This window comes from Vombatus ursinus, unplaced genomic scaffold (genome assembly GCF_900497805.2).
Source record: "Vombatus ursinus unplaced genomic scaffold, bare-nosed wombat genome assembly UNPS02007612.1, whole genome shotgun sequence".
In the NCBI taxonomy this organism is placed as follows: Eukaryota; Metazoa; Chordata; class Mammalia; order Diprotodontia; family Vombatidae; genus Vombatus; species Vombatus ursinus.
Window position 1 is genome coordinate 6,720,190 of NW_020947390.1, and position 10,932 is coordinate 6,731,121.

The window sequence follows — 10,932 nt, forward strand, 5'->3', positions numbered from 1 at the left end:
GGATGAGGGGCACTTTTCACAGACTTGCACTCTTCTTCGCTTTCTTTTTTTTTTTAAAGGCTTTGCATTTGTCCTTACCGAAATTCATTTTATTTAATTTTTTTTATTTTAGTGAGGCAATTGGGGTTAAGTGACTTGCCCAAGGTCACACAACTAGTATGTGTAAAGTGTTGGGTCTGAGGCTGTATTTGAACTCAGGTCCTCCTGACTTCAGGGCCGATGCTCTATCCACTGTGCCACCTAGCTGCCCTTCTTCTTTGCTTTCTAAATGGTGCAAACTCAACAACAAAGGCCCAGAAACGCTTGGGGGAAAAGACTACAATGAAATTTAAGATTTTTTCTTTAGATTTTGGCACCATTTTCTTTTATTATTATTATTTATTTATTTTCACCATTCAATTGGATTGAGAGAGGAAGTTGCCATTCAAGGGGCAAGAAACAATCTCAGAATGACAGGAAAAAAATTTTGAAATGAATTTCGTAGTTGCTTATTGAAAGAAAATGTATTCAAGGCTTACCCACCTTTGCTTTTGACCTTTTACCTCTTCTTAAATAATTTTCTTAAGCCTTTAAATTCTCTATATCCCCATCCATGTGTCCTTCTGAAAAGCCTGGAAAATACACTATTTTCTCCAGGATTGCAAAGAACTAGGCACTGCTTAGGGGAAATACTATTCACATCAACCTTCCCTCTGTCTCTCTGTCTCTCTCTCTCTCTCTGTCTCTGTCTTTGTCTTTCTCTCTCTATATATGTATATACACATATGTAAATGTGTGTGTGTGTGTGTATATATATATATATATAGTACACATATGTATGTCTGTGTGTGTGTATATATATACATATACGTATATGTATATAGTCATAGTTCTTTTTGACATATATGTTGTGGACCTTTGTGAAAACAAACAAAAAAAAGTTCCCATGTGTTTTTGCATATGTCTAATGTTCCCATAACTATTTCCTTTAAATCATGTAGTTATAACCCCTGTACCAAAGTCCATTAATATGAGACTCTCTCCTTCCTGGTGGAAATGAATGCCCTAACCTTCATGAGGGCCAGATTGAAGTTGGTGAGAAATAAGAGCACTCCAACCTTAGCCAGATCCCTTCAAAACTCCTCAGGGCCAATCCCCTCTGGAGATTCTTCAAGCAGAAATCACCCCTTCAGGACTTCTCAAGCTTCAAGTTTTCAAGGTTTTGTTTCCTCAGGAACATCTGACTTCCAGTTTTGAGAGGAAAGATAGAAATGGTAGGTCCCATTTCAGGTCACTGAAAGAAAAGACAGTCACTGCAGTTCTCCATCAAGTCCTTATCTCCAATTTGGAATAAGAATAATAAAAAATGAAGATACACCACAGAAGAATAGATTCATCAAGAATTAGATGTGGGAAAGGATTTCTTTTTTTTATCTTGATGGAATTTGTGATCTCATTGAAGTGAGCTCATATGAGAAGGGAGGGAATAAAAGAAGGAGGGAAACAGTTGATAAACCTTGACTGTGGCATATCAAACACAGTATAAAAAGTAGCATTGCATAGTGGATGAGGTTGAATTTGAAATCAAGAAAGCCTGGGTTTAAATCCTGCCTCTGACACTTACTAGTTATGTTACCACAGGAAAAAAAAAGTTTCCCTTTGAGTGAGACAAGGACACTTTCTCTTGGTTGGGCTGAATTACATTGCTCCCAATAGGATAGCTTCTTCGCTCTGTATTATTTGTTGTAAATTCCTCTGTGGAAACTTTTTTTTTTCTTTTCTGATTTCTGTTTTCTATGATTTGGATAAATGGTTTTCTTTGTTATTCACTATGTGTGTTCATTTTGGAACTCGTATTTGATGGGAAAAGTTTCAAAGCTTGGAAATTCAGGTCTTAGGGTCTAATTTCTGCCCAGAAGTGAAAAAGCAATAAAAAATTAGATGGAGCCAAATCATATCCCCTAAAATAATATTTAAGGAAGCAGAGAGATATACTTCTAGCCTGGTATCTGCTCTCTCTGAGAACAAAGTGTCTTCTGGCCCCAAGCTCTGCTTCTCTTCCTGGCAGGAATGAAAGTCTCTCTTGGAGAAGGGTGGGGAGAGAAGAGACTAAAATTATCTTTCATACCTCCATTTTCACACAATGACAGCCTTCACCATAGGTGGAACTTTCTCTTCAATTGGGGCGTCTTACTACAGAACATTTCTGAAAAAAACAAGCAACCAAACAAACAAACCTGCCTGAGCCTTTCCATTGGAGATCTCTGTCTTCATGTGATTCCTTTGGGAGAAATAGCAGCATGTCATGGTTTGGAGAAATAAGATAATGCAAATCATTATGGACTATTAAATTTTACTCATAGACATGCCAAACAAGGAAGAAGACTGAAGACCCCACCAAACCACTTCAGTGTTTCATTGTAAGCCAAAAGTCCCCATGAAGTCAGGACTGACTCTACAACTGTGTTGTGGCTTTTTAAACTTGACTTCATAGGAGGATCAATGAAGCTTGAAGACTCCTAGTTTCAGCTTGGCTATGCTCTAACAACTTGTCAATACTGGAGTTGTATGGTTATTAAGTGAGGTAAGGGTCTGGTTTAATTACCCCACCCAGAAGATACTAACCCAGTAACTTCTAGAAAGGGCAAGCAAGCATAGGAGCACAAGACACTCTGGGCTCTTAAGAAGTCCGTAATGTACACTTGTGAATATATTTGTCCCCCGCCATCAATAAATGACCTCCTTTTTTTGTGAGAAAAAAATCAATCCTGGCTCAATCAAGAGATATATCCATATCTCACTGAAGGGGAAATACAAGAAGTGTTTAGGGAGACAAGGTGAAAATCAGGGGCATATTGAAGAGTTAGTTTCCCCTACATTTCTATTTTATAGAGTCTATCATTCTTTCTCTGTTTCCATGTTTCTGGAATGGTTCCTCAGGAGAGTTTGCAGTTATATATGTCCCTTTTTGAAGAAAGAATTTTGTTTTATTGAGATAGCTCCAAAGCTCTCTCAGCAACTTCACCATAGTACAAGTCATGCAGAATTGGTCAGTATTCTCTCCCAACAGAGTTGTGCCTTTGCAACAGCTGGCAAAACATCCCAGATTCAGAAACCTATGTTAGAGAGGAGTGTTAGAGCTCTGCAGTTTGGATAACATAAAACTATTCCCACGAGACAATAAAATCATGGATTTCATTCAAAATTGTATCCACCACAAGGCAATGTAGGACACTGATGTTATATATCTTGTTATAATGAACCAGGGGTTCATTATTTGAAGCAAAGGAAAATGAGTTACCTTCTTTATTGCAACATTATACTGTGAGAAAGAGACAAAATGAAATGTAGGGGAATAAATATGGCATTCCTCTCACCTCAGACTAGAAAACAGCCTCATTTGTTATAGTGCTCACCACAAAAATAAGTTGGCCAGTTGGAAACTGCATTTAAATATCTTGTGGTGTGGATGCTTCTTGTTGTTGTTGAAGCCCAAGTGTTTGCAGGGGTTAGAATGAAAAACTTCTCATGCATAGAGCATTAGTTCAGCATGCATTAAAAGTAGAGTTCAAAAAGTTGCATAGTTCCCCAAAAAGCTAGGAAATAAATCATTTTCCAGGGGAACATAAAAAGAGATGACAGAGAGGTTGATCTTTCACTCACTGAACTTCACTGGAGCCAATCTGTAATACAAAGTTGTGTTGTTGTTGATGTTCTTTTAAATTGCTGATTATGTATTGAGAATGACTTTTAGTCCTAGCCCAGTTTCTAACTCTCAAATTTACTTTTTTCTTTTAAAGTAAAATTATTCATGGCTTCTGATATGTAATATTACCAAAAGATGTTTTTTTTTAATAGAGCACTTCATCTTATTATCTCAATTAATCTGTATAATGGAGGCTGCAGAATAGGAAAGGTAAAAGAATCATGTATAATCTGTGTCTATTAACAAGTTTGCCAGACTTGACCTTATTTGTAATTAATTTGTAAAATATTACACACTAGTAAAATAAGCCACCCTTTTAAGCTGGTTGAGAAAAGGACCAAAATAGTGAATAAAGCACTAAACTCAGAATTGAGAAGATTTAGTTTCACCTCAGAAATTTACCAATCATGAGATTTCAACCCATATCTTCCTGATTCTGAGTTTAGTATTCTAATCAACATATTTGATTATAGAAAGCAAATCTTCACCTGCTTTTAAGCATAGATTAATTTAATTTTGAAGCAGGTAAGTGAAATATTTTCAGTGCTAAAAATCACATATGCACTTTTATCATCTTCCTGCCTTTTCTGTCTGCCTGGTCTCTCTATGAATGCCTCTTTCATTCTCCTACTTTTCATTTCTCTCTAGGATTAACCATTGCTATTTTTTTTTCTTTGACTATCTTTGTGTTTGTACCTTTTTCTTTTTCCTTCTGTCTCTGTCTTTTGTCTTTGTGTTCTTTTGTGTCTCTCTACCTCTGTCTCTTCTGTCAACCCCTTCTCTGTCATTTTTTCCCTCTCTCTCTCTCTCTCTCTCACACACACACACACACACACACACACACACAAACACACCCCCACACACACCTGCACTGTTTACAAATGAATCCAGGAAAGTCATGTTCCCTATTTCTGGTGTTTCTGAAAACCTATGTTTTTTGGAAGAAAAAGGGAAGTTAAAGGAATAGGATGGAGTAGAAAATTTGGAAAGATTTGCGTGTGCATTTGTGTGTGTGTGTGTGTGTGTGTGTGTGTGTACAGGATGATTTACTGACTTACCACCTCACAAAAATAGATAAATAATCACATAAATACATAAAAAATAAAAGCTCCTCAAAAGTGAATTCTCACATGTTTATGTTTCCCCCAGTTTTTGAAGACATAACTTGAGAGAGAAGGAGGGAAGTGGGAAGGACTGGAGACTCTCTAAAAAACCATTAAATTTAACAGGGCAATTTGGATTTAGAAAATAGGGAATTTTTAAAGTGGTACCTTTTAGGACTTGCCTCACACTGTTTAAAATGAAAACACTGTTGAAGAGATGTAGCATTTACTATTTTTACATATTTTATATCTATAAAATACATCAATAATTTATTTTAAACATTTTAATAAAAATCTTCTGAGTTCTGAAATCTGAACCTTCCTGACATTCTTTCCTCATCCACTGAGAAGACAATAAATGTGATCTCAATTATGCATGTGAAATCATGGAAAGTGTATCAACCACATTGTTAAAAAAAAAAAAAAAGCAAAGAAAAATAAGATAAAAAAAAATATGCTTCATTCCGAACTCAGATTCCATCAGTTCTTTCTCTGGAAATGGATAACATTTTTCACCACAAATTCTTCAGAGTTGTCTTAGATCATTATATTAAACAGAATAGTTGAGTCATTCTCAGTTGATCATCAAACAATATTGCTGTTACCATATGCAGTGTTTTTGTGATCCTGCTCACTTCACTTTGCATGAGTTCATGTAAGTCTTTCCAGGTTTTTTTTTAAACAACCTTGCTTGTCATTTCTTAAGGCATAACTATATATATATATATATGTATACATAACTATAACTATATGTAACTATATAATGGTATAGCTCTCTCTCTCTCTCTCTCTCTATATATATATGTATATATATATAGAATTTGTTCCACCATTCCGCAATTGATGGACATCCACTCAATTTCCAATTTTTTGCCACCACAAATAGACTGACTTTAAACATCTTTTTATACAAATAGTTAATTTTCCCTCTTTGATCTCTTCAGGATACAAATCTAGTAATGGTATTGCTGGGTGAAAGGGTACACACAGTTTTATAGCCTTTAAGGGTTATTTCCAAATTGGTTTTTAGAGTAGTTGGATCAGTTCACAACTCACTAACTCACAGAGGGTTAGTGTTCCATTTTTTTCATAACCCCTCCAATATTTGTCATTTTCCTTTTCCATCATACTAGTCAATTTGATAGCTATGAGGTGGTACCTCAAGCTTGTTTTAATTTGCATTTCTCTAATCAATGGTGATTAAGAGCATTTTTATATGACTATAGATAGCTTTCATTTCTTTTTCTGAAAATTGGTGTTCTTATTCTTTGACCATTTATTTATCAATTAGGGAATGGCACATTCTTATAATTTTGACTCAGTTCTCCAAACATTTGAGAAATGGATCATTTATCAGAGAAACTTGCTGTAAATCTGCCCCCTCCCCAGTTTCTTGTGCTCCTTCTAATTTCGGCTGCATTGGATTTGTATAAACAAAGCTTTTTAATTTAATGTAATAAAAATTATCTATTTACTTCCTGAGATCTCCTCTATCTTTTGTTTCATCACAAATTCTTCCCTTATCCATAGATTAAACAGATAAAATTTTCCATGTTCCCCTAATTTGCTTATAATATCACCTTTTATGTATAAATCATGTAACCATTTTTTTTGGGGGGGGGAGGTTCTAGTCCGGCTTTATTAGAAGTAAGGAGCTTAAGAACTGGATGAGTCTGCAATGGTAGAATAGCAGGCTGGAGAAGGCTTAAATGGGGCTAACTCTAAGACTCAGGGGAGTATAGGAGGGATCTTTTAATGCTAAGGCAGAGGGAGTGAGGAACAGGGAAAAAATGGGAGGGAGGAGAGGTAGGATGGGGTCTGGACTCAAAAGGAGGAGTATAAAGCATAAAGCTAGCAGCAGAGTGTTCAGAAATGAACTTTGTGGTAAGTGTGAGCAGCCATCAAGGCCCATTTTAGCTGCTTGTAGATGGCAAACATCACTACATTCCAGGAGCCCAAGCAGAGGAAATAAGGCATGAACCATTTGTAGAAAACTTGGGGTCCCTCCTTCCCAAGTTTGGTGAGGGCACAGTGGCCAGCACTGGCATACTGGCTCATGGCAGAATTCAAGTATCTCATCTTGACCACATCCACAGGGGAAGCAATGATGGTGGTGCAGAAGCCAGTCCCAAAGGCTGATGTGAAGTGTCATGGAAGGTCATTAGTCATGAGGTAGGCCTTCAGGAGGGCATCTTTGATGAGATCCTAGGTCACCAGCTCAGCACAGTTGATGATAACATTGCAGGAAACAATGGGTGAAGTGTTTTGTTTTGTTTTGTTTTTTCTTTCCATAGGCCTCAAAGCCCTTCCTCTCCAGTGATAGTCTTATAGGTATCCACTGTACTCTGGTATCTCTGGCTGCCACCTGCATGAGCCTGGACCTGGAAAGATATCTTCACTACATCTGTAGATTGGGCTATGCTCATTGCCAGTGCCCCTGTGGTGCAGCCTGCCAGGAGGTGGCTCCCAATGCCTGCATGCTCAGATCCCTTGGTGTAGACAGTCATAGAGGACAATGCACACAGAGGCAAAACTCATCTGGCACTACAACCCAGCCACTATCTCATTGTACAGGGTCCTCAGTCTTCACCATGGTCAGAATGGTGCCCATGACACCTCAATACTGGGCAGTGGTAGAGGGAGCTAGGATAGCCCCCTGGCTCTCTCTTTGAATCTGCAGTCAGACTTTGGCTGTGTCCATGGGGAAAGTGATGAGGTCAGTGATGCAGGCAGAGATGCCAGCCCCAAGGAATTTTGTGGTAACTGTTGGGGGCACATCTGTAGTTTTAAATCCAGCTATGATGTGATGTTGGCTTTCTGCTACTTCCCAGGAGGCAAAGGAGAAAGGGAAAGATAGCCTCCACTGAATGAACAAGATGAGATAGAGGAACTTTGCCGGAGTCCTGATTTGGAGGGTCTCATGATGATGGCACCTTGATCAAGCTTCTCTAAAGGTGTCCTGCTCTTCAAAGTTGCTCATGGCAACCATGGCCCACTTCCCTTGATTTTCCATAGACAGTTGTTGGGAAACTGAACACCTGATGATCATATTATGTAACCAGACTGTAGAAGAAAACATGAGTAGGTGGAGGGAGGAAGGAGGCCTGCAGCAGAGTTTGGCATCTGGCGGGCAGGAGGGACTGCCTAGCTTTCTCTTGGCTGGGTCGCTAAAAAGTCTCATTCTTGGAGGAGGTTGATGCATGCACCCTCATGTACCCATTTTGACATTATCTTGGTATACAGTGTGATGTGATGGTCTATACCTAGTTTTTGCCAAGCTATTTTCCAGTTTCCCCAGCAGTTTTTTCTTAAATAGTGAGTTTTTTTGTCGCCAAAGCTTGGATCTTTATGTTTATCAAATGCTGTATTACTAAAGCCATTTACTCCAGTGTATTATGTACTTAATCTAACCCACTGATCCTCTGCTTTATTTCTTAGCCAGTTAGAGATTGTTTTGATGAGTATTGCTTGCCAATACAGTATGAGAAATGATACTGTTATGCTATCTTCCTTCACATTTTATTTTCATTGATTTATCTGATAGTCTTGACCTCTGTTTTTACTAGATGAATTTTTTTTTACTATTTCTTTCACCATTTTGTTTTGGTAGTTTGATTAGTATGGCATTGAATAAGTGAATTAATTTAGGTAGAATTTTATTTTATTGGCTTGGTCTACCCAGGAGTAATTTTCTTTCCAATTATTTAAATCTGTATTTATTATAAAATGTTTTGTAATTGTGTTCATGCATTTGTTGATTAGCCTTGGAAAGCAGACTCCAACATATTTTGTAATGTCTTAAGTTATTTTAAATGAAATTCCTCCTTCTGTCTCTTTGTCCTGGATTTTGTTGGTAATATATAGGAATGCTGATGATTTCTTTGGCTTTGTTTTATATCCTGCAACTTTGCTAAAGCTGATAATTATTTTGACTAATTTTTTAATTTGATATTCTAGGATTCTCCTCCCATACCATCATATGTTGTGCAAAGAATGATAGTTTTGTTTCCTCATTGCTTAATTTAGTTCCTTCAATTTATTTTTCTTTTATTATTACTTATTTCTTTTCTTATAGCTAACATTGCTAGTACAATATTAACAACGGTGGTGATAATGGGCATTCTTGCTTTACCCCTGATCTTATCAGGAAGACTTCTGGCTTATCCCCATTAGAGAGAATGTTTGCTTATGGTTTTAGATAGAGAATGTTCTTGCATTTTACTCCATTTTGAATACTTTATGATCTACATACCCTTGCTACCCTTGCTAATTTATAATTTGTAGTTCCTCAAATATGATACTATTATCTTTTGTGTTTTTCTTTGTACTTGCTGATACCAGTGAATGGAATTTTCCATTCCTTCACCTCTGCCTCTTGCTTCCCCTCACACCCTGCAAGATTGATTTCAAGTCCAACTTTGTGCATGAGACTTTACTAGTACCCTCAGTTGTTAACATTTCTAGATATTATTTTAGCAAAAACTCCATTTAATTTTATGCTTTCTAATGTTTTAATAGGAATGAGCATTGTATTTTGTCAAAAGCTTTTTCTGCATTTGAGATAATCATGATTTTTGTTGTTTGTCTTATTGACACAATCAATTATGCTGATTATTTTCATAATATCAAGTCAGCTTTGTATTTCTGGTATCACTCCCACCTAATCATAGTGTATGATCTTTATGATATATTGGCACAATCTTCGTACTAGTATTTTATTTAAATTTTTTGCATAGATATTCATCAGGAAATTTCTAGTTTTCTTTGTTTTGGCCCTTCCTGGTTTGAGTATTGGTTCCATATATGTGTCATAAAAGGAGATTTGTAGGACTCCTTCTTTGTCTATTTTTCCAAATAGTTTATATAATATTGGAACTAATATTTATTTAAATATTTGGTAGAATCCATTTGTGAATCTATCTGGTTGTAGGGATTTTGTCTTATGGAGTACACCTATTCATTGTTCAATTTCTTTTTTTAAAGATAGGATTATTTAAGTACTCTATTACTTCTGTCAAATGAGGCAATTTACATTTTTGTAAATATTTATCCTTTTCACTTACATTGTCAGATTTATTGTTATATAATTTGGAAAAATAGCTCTTAATAATTGTTTTACTTTCATCTTCATGGGTGGTACATTCATTCTTTTAATTTTTGATAAGGGTAATTTGGTTTTCTTTGATCTTTTTAAAATCAAATTAACTAATGGTTTATCTATTTTTTTCTTAAAACTAGCTCGTATTTTATTTGTTGGTTCAAAAGGTCATTTTTTTCCACTTTCATTAATCCCTACTTTGATTTTCAGAATTTCCAATTTGGCATTTAATTGGGGATTTTTAATTTGTTACCTTGCTAGTTTTTTTTAATTGCATATCTGGTTCGTCCATATGCTTCTTCTCTGTTTTATTGATGTAAGCATTTAGAGATATAGATTCTTACCATAAGTACTATTTTGGATGCACCCCATAAATTCCAATATGTTGCCTCGTTGTTGTCATTCTCTTTAACATTTTTTTTAATTTTTTTCTATGATTTTTTGTTGATCGTTAGGATTGGATTAGTTTCTAAATAATTTTAATATATGTTTTCATAGCTTTTAGTGTAAAATTTAGTGCATTATGGTCTGAAAAGGATGCATTTAATATTTCTGATTTTCTTCATTTTTTGTGAGATTTTTATGCCCTAATACTTTGTCAATTTTTGTTAAGGTACCATGTACAGATGAGGAAAATTTATACTCTTTTCTATTTTTATTAATTTTTTCCAGAGATCTAAATTTCCTAAAACTATTTTCATCTCTTGGATTTCTTTCTTATTTATTTTAAAGTTACACTTATCTAGTTCTTAGAAGGAAAAGTTGATATTCTCCACTAGTATAGTTTTTTTTCACCGCTAGTATAGTTTTACTATCAATTTCCTTCTATAACTCATTTAACTTTTTAAGAATCTGCATATTATACTGTCTGGTAAATATATGTTTAGTATTGATATTATTTTATTGGTTATGTTAGGTTTTGGCAAAATGTAGTTTCCCTGCTTATCTCTCTTAATTAGATCTATTTTTGGTTTTGTTTTGTATGGGATCTTGTTTACTCCCTCTGCCTTTATGTTTTAAACCTCAGCCAAAATATAATCAGTGAT

The 10,932-nt window shown here is 35.6% G+C and overlaps 1 pseudogene; it reads right to left on the minus strand.

Annotated features, from left to right (window-relative positions):
- Positions 1 to 6,654: 6,654 nt before the first annotated feature.
- On the minus strand, positions 6,655 to 7,990 carry LOC114033896 (annotated as a pseudogene).
- Positions 7,991 to 10,932: the final 2,942 nt, after the last annotated feature.